This window comes from Arvicanthis niloticus, chromosome 5, assembly GCF_011762505.2.
Source record: "Arvicanthis niloticus isolate mArvNil1 chromosome 5, mArvNil1.pat.X, whole genome shotgun sequence".
In the NCBI taxonomy this organism is placed as follows: domain Eukaryota; kingdom Metazoa; phylum Chordata; class Mammalia; order Rodentia; family Muridae; genus Arvicanthis; species Arvicanthis niloticus.
In genome coordinates, this window is record NC_047662.1 from 108,448,431 (window position 1) to 108,470,643 (window position 22,213).

Here is a 22,213-nt window from a genome sequence, read left to right on the forward strand (position 1 = left end):
CTGCGGTGGATTTAAATCCGCTTGTCACGACCCCTACTTCAGACATAACTCCTAAAGGTGTACCTCGTACTTCTGCAGTCTTTCAACCTTCCTCGAGGCTTGGGGTCCCCCCCCGACCCCCCCCCCGCTAACACGTAGAAATTCCGCCGCCTGGAAATACCCGGGTTCTCGGCACCAGATCTAACGCGCACCCCCGAACCTAGCATCCATGGGAGAGAAAGCACGAGACGCAGAGATCGGGTAGTTACTGCAAAACGAGGCTTTTTTTTTTTTCTGTCTCACACACGTGGAAAAATGCGGAGAGACATGGAAGGGGAGAGCTGTGGAAGGGGTCTGGCTTAAGTACAGTCTAGAGTGACGTATTCACTTCTGATTGGCTGTTCGCTCACCACCCAACATTCAGTGACTTTGGCACGCCTTTCTGCCTAGCAGCTGCACAGATAATTGTTTACATCTGGAGAAGACATGAGGCTAGCGCCAACTTGGGGTGGCAGATTATATTGCGGCTCCTTACAACCAGTGTGTGTGTACTCTTAACCACAACAATCTCCACAGCTGATTAGCAGAGCAATTTGAAGGGCCCCCTCTTTGTACACCATATCATTCCAGTATCCTCAAATTCCTTCAAGGCCACTCATAAGCAGCACTTTAGAGTACTTCAGATGGGACTGCATTTTAGTTAACTGTGGGCTCCCTTGCGCATTTCTGGGAATGGACTCATGTTGGGGAGTGGTTGCCACTCCACACTGGGATATCAGATTTGGTGACAGGAGTCCAGACAAAATCAGAAGTTGACCAGACTGTATTCTGAACCCCTGAACCCCTGCATGTGTGCACTCACTGGGATTGAAGCAGATGCCATGGCAGCCTTTGACACTGTGCTGCCATGACACAGCACAACATCCCTTCTCTCAGAGTGTGCAAAGACACAGATCGCTCTTGTGACCCCCTCCTCCTGTGACACCTGGGGTTGGTGGAGGGTGAGTTGTGAAGCAGCAGGTGCTGGTGTGACATGGCCTTACAGAATGTCATTGGTTCCATTTCATGTTGGCTGCAGAAGTAGCCTAGCGATGGGTCAGGGAAGGACTCATGTGCCATTACAGGACTGTCTATCCTGCAGTCTGGGGGGACATGTACCCAAGTACAGCTGTGAATGTCCAACAAAAAACTATAAACCCAAAACACTGTGAGATTTGTTTTTATTTTACATTGTTTTTCATAACTCAGTTCTCAAAAATGAATGTTGCAGATGATATCATATTGTGAGGTCAAAAGCCTGAGGCAGGGCATGCCTGGGAGTGGGTCCTCTGACCCACTTGTTTTTCAAAGCCAACCTCTTACAGTGTGTGTGGAGGGCAGGCTTTCAGATGCCATTAGTGTCTCTCACCTCCCTTGTCTTCTTGAATCCCAGCTGGATGGTTCCAGGCTAAGGAAACCTGCTGGGACATGGAAACCACACATGTGTGTGCATGTGTGCTTTCCACTGTGTCACTCCTGGGCAGGCTTCTCCACTCACACTCATTTCTTCCTGCCTCCAGATCCCAATGATGGGCCCTTCACCTAGTGTGGCATCTGGGATTCTGGAGCTTGTGATGCTGGAGACTGTCAGGTAAAAAGCAGGCTGGAGCCCAGCCACAGTTGGCTCACATGCAGAGGCACCATTGTCACATGCCTTGGGACACTTTGTGTGTTAACTGTGAGACAACATTGTTTTACTGCAAGAGCAGCACTCCTACCTTGGGTCCCCCTATATGAGATTTTGGTGTGCAGGCAACTGGGATTGATGAAGAAGACATGCCCTGCAATACTCTTTAGAGCAGGGGTCCACTTCTCCCCATAGAGACCCAAAACAGGTTCATTATACAGGTTATACATTGTACATTGTAAACATTGTACATTGTATATATTGTACATTGAATACATTGTACATTATATGCAAACTTTGTATACATTGTATATTATATACACTGTGCCTTGTATACATTGTACCTTGTGCATACTATATATTATATACATTGTACATTATATACATTGTACATTATATGCACTGTACATTATTTACAGTCTCAAGGTCAGACTGTAACCTGAGACCAGTGTTGCCTTTCTGGAGAGGTGCATGGCACAGAGAACCAAGGGCTTCACTGAGTGTGTCTCCTTGGTGCCTCCCTTGTCCATCTCAGGAGTGGCTGCAAGAGGAGGCAGGTGGGAAGCATTACACAGCTAAAGCAGGCCAGGGATGCCGGGCATGAAATCCACAGGGTAAGGAATCAGTCAGAAGCTTTGGGTCTATAATCCTTCAGTCTCCAGGAGCAAGAGAATGTCTTCAGTGTTCCAGTATTCCCACTGTGAAAATGATAAAGAGAGACAGAAACACACGTTTCTCTGAATAGTTAATCTTTCAGGAAATAGATCAGCATGAATGACTGCACAGCCAAGACCCTTTTGTCTAGCATCTCCAAATGTTCTGTAGAAGAGAGTTGAGGTGCCTGACAGAAGCCAAGCGAACCATTGGAGAGTGTGAATCTCAGGGAGGGGCAAAGACTGTAGCTTCAGTCAGAACTGACATTGGGCTGCCTGACTATGGCCACTGGTTCTCACTTCAGGATGGACAGGTTATCACTGTAGAGATGCCTGGTAATACAATGATTTTTCCTATGAGCTATTAGAAGAAAGAAAATCTGAATTTATCTACCCAACTATCTATCTACCCACCCATCATCCATCCATCCACCTACTCACCTGTACATATATCTATATACCCACCCACCAGTCTCTCATGCACCTGCCACCTTCCATCCATCCTCTCATCTACCCACCCATTGATCTACTTACCCTTTCATCCTCCCATACACCTTCTCATCAATCTGCCAGTCCATATATCGCCAAATCCACCCACCCATCATCTATCTATCCATTTACATGTTTATGTATGTATGTATGTATGTATGTATGTATGTATGTATGTATCTATCTATCTATCGATCTATCTATCTATCTATCTATCTATCTATTCTATCAATCTAATCATCCATCCATCCATCCACCCACCCACCATCCATCTATTCATTCACACATTCATGCATCTATCATGTATCTATCTATCATCTATCTATCTATCTATCTATCTATCTACTCATCCATCCATCCATCCACCCACCCACCATCCATTAATTCACACATTCATGCATCTATCTATCTATCTATCTATCTATCTATCTATCTATCTACTCATCCAACCATCCATCCATTCATCCACCCACCATCCCTCTGTCTATTATTTAACATCATGCTTTAGAAATATAATCACTGACATTTCAAAAAAAATGTTCATAGTACACTGCTATGTTTTAAAAAGTAGTAGATAAATTAACAACTATAACATGCTTGCAGTTTTACAGAAACTTCAAGTACCATGGTGTTAAGAGAAGTGTAAATGAGTACACTGAGAAGCTGTTGTCAGCTAATGGGAGAAACAGCCAACCAGCTCTATGAAACATGACCCTGTGATGAAAAGGACACCAGAATGGCCTTTTAATTTTACTCATTATAGAAATGACCGTCATCACTGACTACTCCACAGCCCTCTATCAACACTCTTAGAGGATTCTCCATTACAGACTGCAGTACTGACTTTAAGAGCAATGGTGTCTGGTGCCTATTTAATTATCCACTTTGGCATCATAATTCTTTTGTGATATGAAGTCTATCTTCAGCCACAGGCTCTGGAAAGAGGTTCTGTCTATTTTTTGAGGAGTAGAAGACTAAAGCATGGAGGACTTGCTCTGAGAACAATGAAGAGAGCTATGTAAATAGGAGAAGAAAGGATTCTTCAACTAAAAGAGAAATAGATGCATTGGTCTTGAAGAGAGAATAAGGAAGAGAGCATTATTGTTTAAAATTTGGGGAGAATTTGGGAAGAGTGGGAGAAGAGAAAGATTATGATAAAATTTACTAAGTAAAATAAATTAAGTAAAAATTTTATGTCGTATGCTTTAATCTAAACATCAAATTGGGGAAAATTGAGGCTTCTCTGTAAATAATTTATGACACATAAATATTTTAGAAACATAAAGATTGACAGGCAGACTATTATGGAAGAGTATCTAGATTAAATGTCAGCATTCTGAAATGTTATTGCGACTGTGGCCGCTGTGAATTTGTAGTTACCACTGAGCAGGTCCTGGGTGTACTTTTTTGGCCACCAACTTGCCATTAAGTGGCTAGGTGCAATCCACCAGGAATAGGAAGAATCCTCCAGTTTAGATTTCCTTGAGTTTAGTGAAGTAATTCTTTAAAATACCTGTAGCAAAGTCCTTTGCAGTGAAAGGGAGATCATTCTTGTTGGGCTCACATAGTGATCCCTGCATTGTTCCCAGGATAGAGTGGTGAAACTTCAATAAGAGTTGAGAAACCACACTGTAATTCTGTTAGAAAGTGTTTAGTGTAAAAATTATTAACCTGAAGTGTGTACATGAGTAGTATGTAATAAAGAGAACCCTTTGAACTCCATTCACCGTAGGTATAAAAAATGGCTGCCACCTCCCTCTAGGATGAGAAAGGAATGTCAAGACAAGGCCTTATAATACCATAGTGAAGATGATGTTCTTGTTCATGTGAGCATGTCTGTTGCTCACTGAGTGACAGTAGGCATCATGTTGGCAGAGCTGACTGAACACCTGCCTTATGGAAGAAAAAACCTCCTTTCCAGGCTCTAGAGAAAATTATTTGTAGAGAGGGATATCATGAAGGCACTGCTGGGCTACAGAACCACAAGAGGGAGATTCTATGCTGCCTAGGCCAAAGGTGGAAGAGCCATTAAGCTGCTGGAGCAATAGGACCAGGAAGGAACCCTGTTTCCTCCTTCAGTGCTTTCCCATACTGATCCAACTTACAGAACAGTGAGGTGCTATCAGGCAGAGTGGAAATGCTAAAGTCTTTATACCTATTTTCACAAGAGTAAAAAGGTGAACTTGAAACTGAGAGGAAATAGACAGCACAGGTGCATGGCTCCACAGCTCACTGACCCATTTAAGAGACACTGGTACCAAAGGAGTGAGTCACACAGACATTTTTAGGACAAGTCTCCCTTTAAACATTTAATTGTGGTTTGTTTTGTTTTTTCTTAACTTTGTTAAGTTTGGTCTTACTTTATTGGAATATATATATACATATGTATATATAATATGTATATATATAATATGTATATATTATATGTATATATATTGTATATATATATATATAATATGTATATATATAATATGTATATATTATATGTATATATATTGTATATATATATATATATATATATATATATATATATATATGTATGACTTGCTTAGCCATATAATATTACATGTATGTATGATGTATGTTTTCTGGGCTGACCATTTGGCAATGGACAATTCCCTAGGGAAGAGGACCTACTTTGTTTCTCGCATTTCTTACTTGTCTATAGTTCTTGGTGTAGGACTGAGGCCTTATGAGCTTTCCCCTATTCTCTTTGGTGTGTTCATTGGTATCATCTTTGTTCAGCTCACCTTTGGATAGTGTCTGCTGGTGAGAATTTATAGATGTATCTGCTGACATCACTAGGGGACATACTTTCACAGCAAACTCTTTGACCCTTTGGCCCTTGCAATCTTTCCACCCCTTTTCTGGTTAATTGTTTTTATTAAAAATTGTTTATTTATGGCTGTATCCATGTTCATCTGTATGTATTTGTTTGGATTAGCATATATTCTTATGTGTGTGTGTGTGTGTGTGTGTGTCCCCATGTGTGTGTGGTTGACCATGGAGGACAAAACAAATGGATGTCAGGTCCTTGGTGATAGTTATAGGTAGTTATCAGTCATTAGGCTTGACTTCTGGGCTGTGAACTCCAGTCCTAATGAATAAACATCAGGCACTCACTCTTAACTTCTGTGAATAGCAAACACTCCCTGTCTGAGTATTGAACAGTCTTCTTTGGAAGACATTCTCTGATAGATGTTAACACCAAGTAAAAACATTCTGATACCCTGTTGTCTGCCATTATGCTTTTCCCTCAAACTTCCGTTTTTCCAGTCTTCCAATATTACATTTTGTAGTCTCTGAACATCCCAACCAAGTCAGTCTCCCCTATCTGACTGTGCCTTTAAGCATATCAAACTCTGTATGGACTGAATGCATGACCAACTTACAGCTTGCAGCTCTGTCTCCTGAAAACAGTTCCCTCTGGTGCTATACTCTAGCATATCTCAACTATTGCTCTGATAAAACCTAAACAGTTAACTTCAAACTTGAGCTCCAAGGATATCTAGGACCAACAAAGGATATACAAACTAGCAGAAGGATATCAAAGAGGTAAAGTCATATTAGCCCCATATAACGTCTTGATGCATTAAGAAAAATTATTGTAACTAATGTCAAGTGATGATCTTTTGCATGGGGTGATTATATATCATTACCTGAAAATGATTTCCTTGTTCTATGAACACATCAGCTCTAGTTGGCTTGATCTTCTGAAATGATATGACTGAGACCTTATGTACTCAAATATTGCTATATATGTTTTTTTTCCATTTTTGCTTGCTTGTATACAAGCCATTATTTAGAAGTTTATTTTTAAAAACCATTATTGTAAATTCTATTAATGTCATCCAAACGCCTTCTCTGCAAAATTTAACAGGGTTTTTAAAAGTGATTATGACTTTTATTAGTCACCATAGCTTATATATTCATATACTATACATTTATTGTAATATTAACATTATGTGTATGTCATAATTAATATAAAATGAATAATATTAGGATATATAACTGTACCCTTCCCCCAGCCATGAGCAGTCCTGAGAAACCTTGTTTACCTCAACAGACCAAGTGATAGGATCTAGGTGGAATCACTCACCTTAGCTGCACAGAACACAGAAGCAGAACTGCCCCTGGGCTTGCCTTGAGACATCTCTGGCCATGACCTAGAACAGATTATGGATTATTCCACCCATCTCCTGGCTGAAACCAGGAGGGGTTGTGGGTTGGACCTTCCCCTATAAATTGAGACCTGAATATTAAAGCTTTGAGCCTTGATCAGAGAACTTTGTCTTGGCTTCATCTCTTCTCGCCCTCTGCCCCCTTTCATTCCCAGCCCCCCTTTCAGGTGAACCCAGTTGACTTGTGGCTGCAGGTGGCTACAGATTGGCGTACACAACGTGGGACTTGAAAACGGGGGACCAGCCGAGGAATGCTGTCTTAGGTGGAGCTCCACGGAAAATGGAACAAGAAGGAGAGTATCCTGCGCAGCTGGTAAATAGCAAATAGCATTGATACTAGAGCTAGTTAATTTTTGGAGGCTGTGTTTGCTGGAAGTGTGTTTTAGGGGATATGGTCTAGGTCAAATAGGTGTTGATCCAATGCCTATTTTGTCTAGGAGGTGGCAGTGAATTACAGGTCAGGAGAATTCTAAACAGGCATTTGCCCACAGCCTGCAAGAGCTGCTTCAGATGGGAGGAGCTGGGTTTTCAGGTAGTGTGTTAGAAGATTTCTTGGCAGAAGTAAATTCATGCTGCCCATGGTTCCCTCAAGAAGAAACTTTGAACAAAAAGACTTGGGAGATGGTTGGAGAGGTTTTGAGAACCACCACGGCAGATTCTAACACCCTCTGCCTTTGGAAACTAGTAAAAGACACTATTGATAATAAAATAGATAAAGAGACCTCACAGGCGTTAGCTACTGCCCAGGCGCAGCTTTAAGAGTTCCAAGAACACCCATCAGAGATCCCTTGTACAAAAAGGGGCACTCTTAACCCTAAATCAGGGAAATGTAGACCTAGTACACCTTCTCCAGCTCAGATAAAAGAAATTGGAGACTCTGATAGTAAATCAGAGCTAGAGAAAGGAGCTGATTTGAAAAAAGGGGGTTCCAAATACCATGAGGAATGGCCCCCCTATGCACCTTCTGCTCCACCTATGGTCCTTGATGCAGCAGAAGCTGCCCAGATGGACATGAAGGTATATAAATTAGAGATCAAAATTAAGCTGCAGAAATTGACTAATGACCTACAGGAGTTAAAGTGTCTGTCAGGTATAAAAGGGAGCAATGATTCTGAGATGTGTCAATCGCCATTAGAAAGAGCTGTGAATCAGGCCCACAGGAATAAAAAGAGCTGTGAATCAGGCCCACAGGGATGGGCAGGATACATCTGACTTGTTAGCTTTTCCTGTGGTTGATTTAATTGACCAGCAGAACAGAAGAACTAGGCAATATCAGGCGTTGGAGTTCAAAGTGATAAAAGAATTGAAAATTGCTGTGTCACAATATGGGCTGACTGCCCCTTTTACACAAGCTTTGTTGGATACTGTGGTAGAAGCAAATTTAACACCCCAAGATTGGAAAACTTTATGTAAGGCTACTTTGTCAGGAGGAGACTACTTGCTTTGAAGCTCAGAATGGTGTGATGCTAGTAAGAAAACTGCCATGATGAATGCCTAGGCAGGTAATGCAGATTGGGATCTTAACATGCTTCGAGGAGAAGGTCAATATGAAGGTAATGCTAATCAGGTTGAGCTGCCTGCAGGTGTGTATGCTCAAGTTGCAATGGCTGCCCATGTGCTTGGAACCAATTACCTACTAAAAGGGATCTTTGTGGAAATTTATCCAGTATCAAACAAGGTCCTGATGAATTATTTCAGGAATTCATGGACAGACTGCTAAAGGCAGCTGGTAGAATTTTTGGAGATCCTCAGTCAGGAATTCCTTTTGTTACACAGTTGGCTTATGAGAATGCTAATGCAGCTTGCTGAGCGGCTATCAGGCCTTACAAAGCAAAGACAGATTTACATGGATACATTTGTCTTTGTGCTGAAATTGGGCCCTCTTAAAATCAGGGTCTGGCCATGGCTGCTGTTTTTCAAGGGATTACTATACATGCAATACTTGCACAGAACTGTAAAGATAAAAGATGTTTTAAATGTGGAGATCAAGGTCATTTTAAAAATGACTGTCCCAAGAGAAAGGGCATGAGTAATCAATCAGGTTGCATGCCAGAAATTTTTCCTCAGTGCAAGAAAGGTTAATGAAACCATAGTACCTATGGTGGTTCTATAATCTGGGCTTCCATCTCCAGTAGCCATTCTTAAAGGATATTATACAATAATAGTAGATTTGAAAGATTGTTTTTTTCACTATTCCCTTGCATCCTCGGGATTGCAAAAGATTTGCTTTCAGTGTTCCTTTTGTTAATTTTAAAGAGCCAATAAAAAGGTATCAATGGGTAGTTCTTCCTCAGGGCATGGCTAATAGCCCTACATTATGTCAAAAATTTGTAGCACAAGCCATTGAGCCTGTAAGACGGCAATGGCCAATGATGTACACCAGCCATTATACAGATGACATTCTTTTAGGAGGGAAAGATCCTCAGGACTTGCTTCTATGCTATAGAGATTTACAGCAAGCATTAGCTGATAAAGGATTACAAATAGCTCCTGAAAAGGTACAAACTCAGGAGCCTTATAATTATTTAGGCTTTGGGCTTACAGATGAAGACATTTGTCCCCAAAAGATAATCATCTGCAGGGACTGTCTAAAAACTTTAAATGATTTTCAAAAGCTGTTAGGTGATAGCAATTAGCTTTGTCCCTATTTAAAGCTTACAACAGGGGAATTGAAACCTTTATTTGATATTCTCAAAGGGAGTGCTGATCCTACATCCCCCCATCCTTGAACCCAGAAGGACTGTTAGCCTTACAACAAGTAGAAAGAGCCATTGAGGAACAATTTGTTACTTACATAGATTATTCCTCACCTTTACGTTTGTTAATTTCTAATACAACTTATACACCTACAGGATTGTTGTGGCAAAAGGCTCCCCTCATGTGGATACATTCAAAGATATCCCCTAAATGTAACATCCTACCATATTATGAAGTGGTAGCCCATATGATTGTACTTGGAAGAAAACAGGCATTGACTTATTTTGGCAAAGAGCCAGGCATCATTACTCAGCCTTTTAATGCAGATCAGAATACTTGGTTAAAGCAACATAGTACAGATTGATTGCTTGCTCAAATAGGATTTAATGCCATTATAGGCAATCATTATCCTCCAGATAAATTGGTACAGTTTTTAAATGTACATGAGGTGGTATTTCCTAACATGACTTCTTTGCAGCCTCTACATGATGCTCTTTTAATATTTACTGATGGATCCTCTAAAGGACGAGAAGGGTATCTTTTAAATAATCAACAGGTAGCCATAGAGACGCATGGACTCTCTTCTCAACTAGCAGAACTGACAGCAGTTCTGAATGTTCTTCAGTCTGTAAGTGATGCTTTTAACCTCTTTACTGATACCCTATATGTGGCTCAGTCTGTCCCCTTGTTAGAAACTTGTGGTGTATTGCAGTTCAATACTCAGCCAGATCCTTGTTTTCACAACTATAAAATCTCATTCTTACCAGAAAAAAATCCCTTTTATATTGGCCACATAAGAGCTCATTCTGGCCTTCGTGGACCTTTAGCTGCAGGCAATGATTGTATTGACACAGCTTTGGTAGGAGAAGCCTTAATTTTGGATCCTGTTGCTTTGGCTAAGTGAGATCATGAAAAGTTTCATCTCTCTAGTCACACTTTAAGGTTCCGACATAAGATCACTAAGGAGCAGGCTAGAATGATTGTAAAACAGTGTCCTAACTGTCTTATTTTATCTCTGGCTCCCCATTTAGGCATTAATCCAAGAGGCCTTAAGCCCAATCATATTTGGCAAATGGATGTAACCCATTATGCAGAATTTGGAAAACTGAAATATATACACGTCTGTATTGACACTTGCTCAGGATTCCTTTTTGCTTCTCTACATATGGGAGAAGCCTCTAGAAATGTAATCAATCATTGCTTACAAGCCTTTAATTCTATGGTATTACCTAAAGTCCTCAAAACAGACAATGGGCCAGCTTATACTGGTAACAACTTTACATCCTTTTGCAAAGAATTTGGTATTGTACATAAAACTGGAATTCCTTACAACCCAATGGGACAAGGAATTGTTGAATATGCACATCACACTCTAAAACACTGGCTCATTAAAACTAAAGGGGTGGGGGGAAATTATACCCTCCAAAGTCACCAAAAGCACATCTTGCTTTTGTGTTATTTGTCTTAAATTTTCTGCAAACTGATGTTAAAGGTCAGTCTGCAGCAGATCGCCACTGGCATCCAGTCACTTCCAGTTCATTTGCTAGGGTCAAATGGAGAGACCCCCTAACTAATTCTTGGAATGGTCCTGACCCTGTTTTAATTTAGGGTCATGGCTCGGTCTGTATTTTTTCAGAAAAAGAAAATGGAGCCTGATGGCTGCCTGAAAGATTGGACTGTCAAGTGGACACAGATCTTGAGCCTAATAATTATGATTCTGATGATGAAGATGGCTCAAAATCTTTATCAACCAACTGACTTAACCTGGCATGTAGCCTCCATCAATACTTAAAGCCAATCACTATATACCTGGTGGCTAAAACCTTGTGTCTGATCCCTGTCAACCAGCAATTGGATTAGATACTAAAACATTCCACTTTCAACCTTATTTCCTACATTGCTTGGATAATCACGTTGCTGTTAACTTTTAAACCTTGTGTCTCAAGCAGACAGTTTGCCTTCACACAGGATCTCTCTCAGCAAGCCCAGACATTCTCATCATGGCAGTTACTCATTGCTATGAAGAACTGCATTGAATGCATGCTCACAGGACCTTTGGTCTGAATGTGGTTTTGGCCTATTGGGAAAGAGTGTGCCAATGATGGCTGGTTAATCAATAATGGGTAAGAGTGTTCTTAAGCTCCTATAACCTAAGACAGAGGCATACATCAATATGCTATGTATGTGTTGCAGTGACATACATCAATATGCTATATTGTAGAGTGAAAAATTATAAAGACCATTTTATGAAATGTATGTAGACTTTTTCTTTGCCCTTAGACCTGGGCAGAAAAAGTGCAGGTTCCTGAACACGGAACTGAAAATAAGATTTCAGGCCTTCACTGCCCCAGGACACATTCTGGGTAGAGGACACTATCCCTGAATCAGAGAATACTTGCTGGATTACATTCCTCAAGCCTCAGGCAGTGGACCCACCTGTGGATGGGAAAAGCCCAAGGCAGGAAGACACATTCCTGACCACAGAGAAAGATGTAAGCCATCTAGGTGGGGCTATAGCCAGAAGAAGTGAAAATAGTTAACCTGAAATAGTTGGTAATGGCAGGGTAGGGCACAATGACATGGTAGAACTACATTTTTGAGAAGAATGAGTGTGCAGAGTGATTTTCACATGACTCTAATCATTTAGGGTGAGTACCTCTGAAATGTTCCACTATTTTTATGTTTTGTATCCTTGACAACCCCTCACCCCCCTTCCCACTCCCCTGGTTTGTGGTTTTTCCCTTTAAAACCCTCCTCAGACTGGCTGGTGGGGTCGAACTCTACTCCTGCATGAGTATGTAGTTAGACCTCTGGCTGCCAGCTCTCTTCCCCAATAAAACTCTGCTGATTGCATCCACGTATGGTTTCTTGTGATCTTTGGGTGGATGTGATTTCCTGAGACTTGAGGAAGGGTCTCCCGAGTTTGGGGGTCTTCAATGTATGTTTTACAGAGACATACATCAATATGCTATGTATGTTTCCCTCGAGGACAGGTAATATAGGAGCAATATAGACACCAACCTAAGCCAGGCACGGTCGCCCAGCCACTCTGTACCCCAGATGGGATGAAATCATGTACCCCATCAAGCTGCTGGCGCTGCTCATCTTTATAAACTAAAAAGGGGGGAACTGTACCCTTCCCCCAGCCATGAGCAGTCCTGAGAGACCTTGTTTACCACAACTGACCAAGTGATAGGATCTAGGTGGAGTTACCCATCTTAGCTGCACAGAACTCAGAAGCAGAACTGCCCCTGGGCTTGCCTTGAGACATCTCCAGCCGTGACCTAGAATGGATTACGGATTATTCCACCCATCACCTGGTGAAACCAGGAGGGGTTGTGGGTTGGGCCTTCCCATATAAATTGAGACCTGAACATTAAAGCTTTGAGCCTTGATCAGAGAACTTTGTCTTGGCTTCATCTCTTCTCGCCCTCTGCCCCCTTTCATTCCCAGCCCCCTTTTCAGGTGAACCCAGTTGACTTGTGGCCATGGACGGCTACATATAACACTGTTAGTTTTAATGTAACAGTACTCAGAATAGAATATCTTCTAGAGTTATATTGTATATGCATGAATCACATGCCATGGCAAGCATATGTGTGAGAAGACAGAGCCAACTCAAGTTCAAAAAAATCAGACTGTATTCCACTGAGAATTTCAGCCAGCTTGCACTTGCACTGTCTGTTGATCGGCTCTATTTTCCATCTTATTCTAGTGATTCTACTTGTCTCTTTTGAACACTGACACATAATTTGATTCTGAATAATACATCTCTCCATGTTTATTTGTCTAAGTATAAGAATGTATGTACTATATGGACCTCATGGGAATTCTCAGTTTTTGCTGGATGATGTGAACACAAATGTCTATCCTCAGGGCAATGAAACTAGAAAGAATTGGGTTACAGCAGAATACCACAACTTAAAACTAAGCAATTAAGTGAAATGGCTCACATCATGGCAGCAGGAGTCTCCCCCCCCCACCGATTCTCTCTCCCTCTGTGAGTCTCTCTCTTTCCCTCTGTGAATGTATAGAGAAAGCCTAAGAACCACTGACCAGTTGTAAATGATAAGAGTTCTTTAGAGTCTAGGATAGTAGATTTACTACTCTAATACGGTTCAACTTTAATGGGACCTTTAACACATGCATAGATAGTTCTTGTCAGAGAATGAATACAGGTTGTCCAGCAGTGACAGTGGTTCCCAACATCTGTGTTGTAAGCTCTACTGAAATCACATCAGATATCCTGTATATCATATACTACACACTACAATTCACAATAGTAGCAAAATTATAGTTATGAAGTAGCATTGAAATAATGTTATTTTGGGGATCACTACAACATGAGAGTCTATATTAAAAGGTTGTAACATTAGGGATATCAATAACCACTCTTCTATGGGATGGGGGCTCCCATGGTGAGGCTACATCACTCCCTTTTCAGTTGATGGATAGTCTTTGGAAATGCCATCACTGATATTCACAGAGAGGTATGTTATGAGTCTCCTAAGCCTTTCTCAATTGCAATGGTGTTAATCTTCACAATACATACCACCTTCATTTGCATATTTAAATTATTATCTATGAAGTCAGTCAAAAGCCACTAGTCAAAAGGCTTTTCATTAGTTAGAACCTAAATTCAAAACAAATACTGAGAAAATGCCCTACCAAAACATTTTTGCCATGTTAAAATTTTATAGAAACAGAACTTTTGAGGTGAGAGTTTAGAACAGGCAAGCTGGTGTGAATTGATCCTCCCGCTCCATCTTTTATAGTCCTAATATGTATCAGGTGTATTAGTGTCTCTGCTTCACTATATTCTAACACATAGGGACAACTATAAAAAATCCACAAAAGCTATATTTTAGATAATCATATACTCACGAAATTGATTCTGTTCCTGGAAAATGTGTTGTTACCATCTGTAACAGTGAAAAGCTACCAATTACTCATATTCTGAAAACTATATAGCTCTCAGCTATTAATCACGTACGTATTCTGGCTCCCATTCTAAATATGAGACAAATTCATTGTAGACACAGCTAAAGGATTCCAAACTTCATCCTTGGTTGGTATGTCTATAAATACAGAGGTATTAATAACAGGATGGTCCCACTGTCTTCCTCTAGAATCCCATCCTCTGCTGCCAATTGGGGAGTTATTAGCACATGCATTGCACAGTTTCACCTGGATACTTCTTTAAATTCTACCTCTAAATTACAGAAAGATACTGCCATTCCATTCTCAGGAGAGTTCAAGAATCCAGGGTATTAGAAGTATCTTTAACAATTCTACATAAATTGTAAAATGAAAATAAGTTAGAAAATATAAACACTGACAAATGAGTTTGTAAGGTGTACATTTCTGATGGTTCCTGAAGAACTTTGTGATGTCATTTCCATATCCCTTCTCACATTCTGGGAGAGCATACTATAATCTCTTCGATCCCAATAAGACTTGGCAACTATTAAGTGAATGGTGTACAGACAGCTGCAGGGAAGGGCTTATAGCCTTTCTAATTACATGGTTGTGGGTGATTTCTACCCTCTAAATCTTTAGAGGACCATGCCATTGTCAACTATGCATACTATTTTAATTTCTCATTATAAAACTTCTAACATCTCCATATGTTTAGTTGCTATGTAATAATTGATATAGAGATGTTGTGCAGAAAAAACTGTAACATCAGAGAGGCAGACCAAATGTCCCCAAACCTGCTCTGGACATGTAAAACTGATACGTGCACATAATCACGTTAATATTAAGCCCTGCTTGTACTCCAAAGTTTGAGTCAAACTGTTTTCAGATCTACAGTAATAAGGATAATAGTATTTTTCTGTATTTTAGAATATGGTATAAGTAATATAAATGAGAAAGCATCTGCTTGGCTTGGTCAAAGGAGGAAGAAAATGTAGAGACACCATGGAAGGTGTCTACCCTGTCTTCCCATGATGTGATCTTTTTTATCCTCTCCTCTTCTTTGTCGCTTTCTTATCTCTCCTTCTAGAGATTTTAGAACTTTAACCAATTACTTTCTAGATAAAGGAAATAGTATGAGGCATAGTGAAAGTCTAGACATTTAGGGATTTTATTTCAAAACAAAATATATAGATGCCCTGCAATCTTCCATAATGCAAATTGATTAGATATAAAAAGAAAATAAGGCTATACATTAAATTCTCCTTCTATAGAGACATGCATATTTGCATGTATATGATAATCTCTAGTCACTTTAAAATTAATTTTGAATCATTCTTAAAGACTGAGAAAATAATGAGTAACAATTTTCTACAATGTCAGACAGGATGATCTTTGTAAACTTATCAGAAACACAAAAGCTTGTCCAATTCTGTGTCAGCCCATGTTTCTCTGATTTCCTCAACTCATTTCTGATAGCTGTCTACAGTGATAGCATTACAACAGATGGTCTGAAAATTTAGAGTTAAGGAGACATTAGATATTCTGCGCCCCTTCCGAGTCCCCTTCGCCCGCGAAAGAGACACGTGAGGTAGTGTTCAGGTAGTTACTACAGTGAGGTTTATTCTTGTATCAGCAGAAGCAGAAGACCCCAAAGCCTGGGAAAGGCACTGCTTTATGTACCCTAAAGTGGTGTGTTCACTTCTTATTGGCTGTTCACTCATCACCCCATATAACGCCCCGGGATGGGCAGTGGCTTGGTGCGCTTTTGCCTTTTGCACCTTCGTAGTTAATTGTTTACTTGTGGGAGCACAGGATGCCCACGCCATCTTGTAATGGCAAATGCTGTCATGCTCACCGCAGCTCCTAACATCTCCCCCTTTCAATTTTATTAAGATGGAACAGCCTTTTGCCTATCAAGCATGGCACCAACTCAGTGAGGGAAAGCAGAGGCCTGATCCCCTGTGCAAAATGAGATATTGTAATGGGTTTCTACTCTTGTCATTGTGCAATGAGTAATACTTCCCATACCCAGCTCGATGCCTTTTTGTCGGGGAAAAGGAGCCTCCACTCTGGAGCGCCCGGGCAGCCGTCCGTGCTCTGAGAGGAAGCTTTGGCATCAAACCTTTGTGCAATCAGGCATACTTTCAGGAAATCTATCCACACTAGTGGAACATTCCCTGTCGAGTACCCACTTGCAAACACCTCTAAATATTCAGGTACCACAGTTATTCAGGCAAGGGCTGGCTAGACTTAGACCTCTCATCGACCCAGTGAAATGGGCTGAACCCTTGGGGTGCATCGACTGAGGGTCTCAGTCATCAGATACTTTCTTAGCCTAGATAGCCAAATTTCAGGGGGAAGATCCTTGCTCAAGGCTGCGAGTGCTTGGGCGATAGCGACCTTGTCATGTTTTTGTTAGGCTCTGAGCTTGCAGACCAACCATAACATGAACACTAATCCACAACTTAGGGCTGCACCAAACAGGCCTATCCCCACCCTTTAAGAAAGAAAGAAAGAAAAGGCAGAGGTAAGCCAAGAAGTAAAATCACCAGGGGTAACAGGGGTCCACTCGTGTTCCATTAAGGCTCAAAATCCGGATCTGCAATCGCTGCATCTGGTCCAGCTCCCTAGTCCAATTCCCTTGTAAATAAGCAGAAAGATTATGGCTTTGAATAAATGTATCATTCATAAATCTCAGAGGTGTAATACATAGATGTGGGGTTGCTGACACACAGCTCATTTGAACCACATCTGTGAGTTGTTCCACATGGGCTTGGAGCAAATCAACTCTCTAATTGACGAACAGAATGCCTGATGCCAAGTGTGCATCCACTTTCTGTAGAGTGGTCAAAGCCTCAGAAGTCTTTTCTGAAATTTGATTAACAATGGTAGCTGTTGTAACTTGATTAGCCAAGGCTATGCCGGCTGTCACAGCTGCAGCTGCAGAGATGGTAATAGCAGTGATAATGGCTGCTATTACAGCCATTTGGCTGTTATGCCAAAGTCTCTCTTCTGTTGAAATAAAGTCAAAGTCCCAGACCTCTGAACGGGGATAGGGATCTATTGTGGTATACCTGCTATTAGGGCCTGCTTATACACAAGAGCAGACCAGCACTGGGACATAAAGCAAGTTACATTGGTACAAGTATTAAAAGAGTGGTTGGAGAAAATGAAAAGAAATGGAGGATACACACAGACTGGAGTCGGTCCTATCTTAAGAGTGGTGGTCACCTCTTTGAGCATATGATTTACCAATCCAGTACCATTAATAATATCTTAGGAGAAATTCTGTTTAGCAGAAGCGGTGCCTTTTAAGAAGGCAAGGGCATAGGTTTTGGAAAAGCAGATAGGATAGCCATCTAAATTCACTATATATACTAGGAACTCGATTTAGGAGAGTCCAAATGAGAACTGAGAGCATCTGCAGATGAATCCTTCGGGGGGGTCATTTTCAGGAACCGCGAGTCGCCGCGTCAGTCGCTCTGGCAGCCAAAATGGGTTGTCTTCTTCCTGTGGAAAAACACAGACCACTCCCCTGGATCTTATTAAAATAGGATCTGGGCCTTTCCATTGACCAGTCAAAACATCTTTCCATTTTATCATTTCTTTTGGCCTAGTTGGTTCCAGGCAATGGCGATCAGCCGCCGTGTTGCCCTGACTGTCCAAATTCAAAAAGTTGAGGGTAAAAAGTGCCAGAGAAACAGTAACCCGTGGCATCGTGGGTAGAGCTTCCTCAACTTCGCCTTTTTGTTTTATCAAATAAGTTTTAAGTGTACGATGAGCACGCTCAATGATGCCCTGTCCCTGAGGGTTGTAAGGAAGACCCGTCAGGTGTGTCAACTCCATTTGGTGACAAAATTGTTGAAATTTTTGAGAAGTGTAGGCTGGTCCATTGTCAGTTTTAAGAATTTTAAGCTTTCCCCAGGCACTCCAAGCCTTGAGACAATGTTGAATAACATGGGCTGCCTTTTCTCTGGCCAATGGAGAGGCGAACATAACTCCAGAACAGGTATCAATGGAGACATGTAAATATTGTAATGTGCCAAAGGATGGGATGTGAGTAACATCCATTTGCCAGATCTGTAATGACCTAATTCCCCGAGGGTTAATTCTGGTATGGGGAACAGGTAGGAATTGACAGCAGTTTTGGCATTGAGTCACGATATCTCTGGCCTCCTTTCTAGAGATGTTAAATCGATATTGTAGCGTCTCAGCTGTCACATGAAACCTTTTATGAAAGGCTTTAGCCAAATCCAATTTTGGTGAAAGGGCAATTGCAATCAACTTTGTGGCTCGATCTGCCAGGGCATTTCCACGGACATAGGTCTCGGTAAGCCTGAGTGAGCCCTAATATGAGTTATAAAGACAGGGAATCTTCGCTTAGCCAAGGTAAACTGAATCTTTTGAAAAACTTCTACAAGTCTGCTAGATGTCTTAATTAACCCAGCAACTTCTAATGCTTTTACTGCATTAACCACATAGAAGGAATCTGAAACAATATTTAAGAGACCTGGAAAGATTTCCAGAACCTCTGACATCACTAAACATTCCATAATTTGAGGTGAGGGTTCATGGTATTGTTTGGATGTAACCTTATCATTAACCACATAGGCACCCACTCCTGTTTTTGACCCATCTGTATAAACTACCTTTCCATCTGGGAGTGGCTCCTGAGACACAATATGTGGAAATATGATACCTTGAGTTAAGGCAAATTGTAAAATGGGGTGTTTAGGATAATGATTATCTATTTGACTATTGAAGGAAGTAACCAGCACTGCCCAAACATCAAAGGTCGCCGTTAATATTTGGACTTGATGGGCAGTATAAGGCACTATTAAAACCTTAGGCTCTCTTCCAAAATGGGTAATGGCTGCTTTTAGTCCACGAAGGGCAAGCTGAGCGACTGAATCTGGATACCTTTCAATAATCTTTGCGGGAGAAGCATTGGGATGAATCCATAACAAAAGCCCCTCTTGCCATAATACAGCAGTTAGTAAGTGTCTAGTTTTAAAAACACATAAGTCAAAGGTTTTGGTTTCATCTATGCGTTTCAACTGGGCATCTTGTAAAGCATTTTCTACTGCTTGTAGAGCACAGCTCGCAGCCGGTGTTAAGGCCCTCAGTGAGGAAATATGAGCATCCTCTTCCAAAATATCTAATAAAGGTTTCAGCTCAGCCGAGGGAATTTTTAAAAATGGTCTTAACCAATTTATATCACCTAATAATTTCTGAAAATCATTCAAAGTATGTAAATGGTCTCTAAGAATCTCCAATTTCTGAGGAATTATCCTTTCTGGATAGATAACTGTCCCTAAAAAGGAGCCAATTTCTGAAAATTGAACTTTTTCAGTAGCAACCTGCAGACCCCACTGTTCCAAGGTGTTTAATAATAAGGGGCATGAGGTCTGTAAAGTAATTAATTCCTCATGACACATAATAATGTCATCTGTGTAATGGGCCTGCCAGGGATGAGTGGTCTGGTCTTTCGTGTGTATGCCCACTCCAGCCAGCATGTCAAAAGTCCATAATTGTTGACCCTCAATGCTTGCATTAATCCTGGCTTGTGCTTGCAGTGCCTCGTGCCACAAGGCCTTCCACTCTAGGTATTGGCCCATATTGTTAAGTACCGCCTTCACTGTGTCCTGCCAGTCTTCTGGTGTCATAGCAGCTGTACTTAACCTCTCCACTTGGGATACAGTAAAATTAGCCCCAATTTCATATGCTCGTACTGCCTCAGCTAATTCTTTGACCTGCCTATACTCTACTGGGGCATGAACATTGGCGCCTTCTGCCTCTTCAAAGACAGGAAATGCCAGCTGTAGCTGTCTCCGATCTCCTGGGCTGAGAAATGAATTAGAGACGCTGCCTGGGGCATAGGCGGAGGCAAGGGCGGGCCCGAGGGACTCAAGGTCTTTCTTAGTCTTATCTCAGAATGGTTAGTTTTTGCATAGGCGGCTGCCTCCTCCTGTAGGCTTTCTTCTTCGGAGCTGCTAAGGTCTATGGCGGCAAGCTCCTTAATGGGGTATGGGGGGGGTCCTTTTGACCTCCACTCTCTCTTCACCAGCCGGTGAAGGGTCCTTAACCTTAACAGGCCATGCAGTGGCCCCTGTTCCTTTTGAGTACTCTTTTCTTTGACCAGGCTCCTTGGCCTGCCTCTGTTGCCCAGGGTTTTTTGCCTGCTTCTCCTTTCCAGGCTCCCTGGCCTTATCTTTTTCCCCAGGCTCTTTGGCCTGATGCCGGCTAACACGCTCTGTTTCTGATACCCTGGAGTGGACTTCTCCTGAAACCTCTTGACTTGCACTAATAGCTGTGCTGTGAGCTGGATCCCCACGACACAAATAAGCTAAAAGCAAAAGCAACACAAGCAAGAGGCCAACTAGTACAGCGGTGGCAATGAGTGAAAATCTGCTCGCAACGAAGGCTTTCACCCCAAACATATCTGTCAGAGACGTACCTCGATCCTGTAGTCTTTTAACCTGCCCCAAATCTCGGGGGGGGGTCTCCGCGGCACCTTGAAATTCCTGGGTTTTGGCTCCAGATATTCTGCGCCCCTTCTGAGTCTCCTTCACCCACAAAAGAGACACGTGAGGCAGTGTTCGGGTAGTTACTACAGTGAGGCTTTATTCTTGTATCAGCAGAAGCGGAAGACCCCAAAGCCCAGGAAAGGCACTGCTGTATGTACCCTAAAGTGGTGTGTTCACTTCTGATTGGCTGTTCACTCATCACCCCATATTATGCCTTTTGCACCTGTGTAGTTAGTTGTTTACTCATGGGAGCACAGGATGCCCGCGCCATCTTGTAATGGCGAATGTTGTCACGCTCACCATGGCTCCTAACAATTAGAAAAAACTATTTGAGGGAGTAAGGGAGATTGTTGTTTTTTTTTGTGTAAGGTGAGAAATTCATCCTAAATGCAATTAGCAATAGCTATTCATACTGTCTAAAATATATGTTGCCAAGTCCTATATAACCTGACCCATGGCCTAACTTGGAGTATAAAAACTTAATGACAGCAAAGAACAGTTAAACAAAAATTTCAACCTTAGCCAGTTTCAGTAATAGAAACAAGACACCGTGAACATGTCATAGAACTAAACAATAGATTCTGGAAAGGAGGTTCTCTTGAAGAGAGTCACAGACATTCTTCATTTACAAATAACTTTGATTTGTGTAAAAAGCACTTACAATTTAAAATTTCCTTTGTTGCTTAAAATTACACATCTTCTTGGCAGTCCAGCAGTCCATAGTCATTGACAACACTTGTATATAGAGTGTTGTCCTGGCTGTGTAATAGTTCTAGATAGTGAAAAAGTCATTCTGTATCCTCAGATTTACCTTCCTCACTCATGAGATATGTATACTGCATACTTTTGTAAGTGTATGCAGAAAAATAGACAACATATGTGCAGAACAGGCACTGGTATAACAAATAAGCCACATTCACCTCAGCTGGGTCATCCACTTTTCTATATGTTTGTTTTTAGGAATCATACATATGGATCTAAAGAAGATCCATCTACCCAAATTTACATAGATATTTAAACTTATACAGATATATACACATTTACTTAAATTTCCAACTTGGCTCTTCTGGGCTTTCCTTAACATGGGTGGGAAATTTTGCC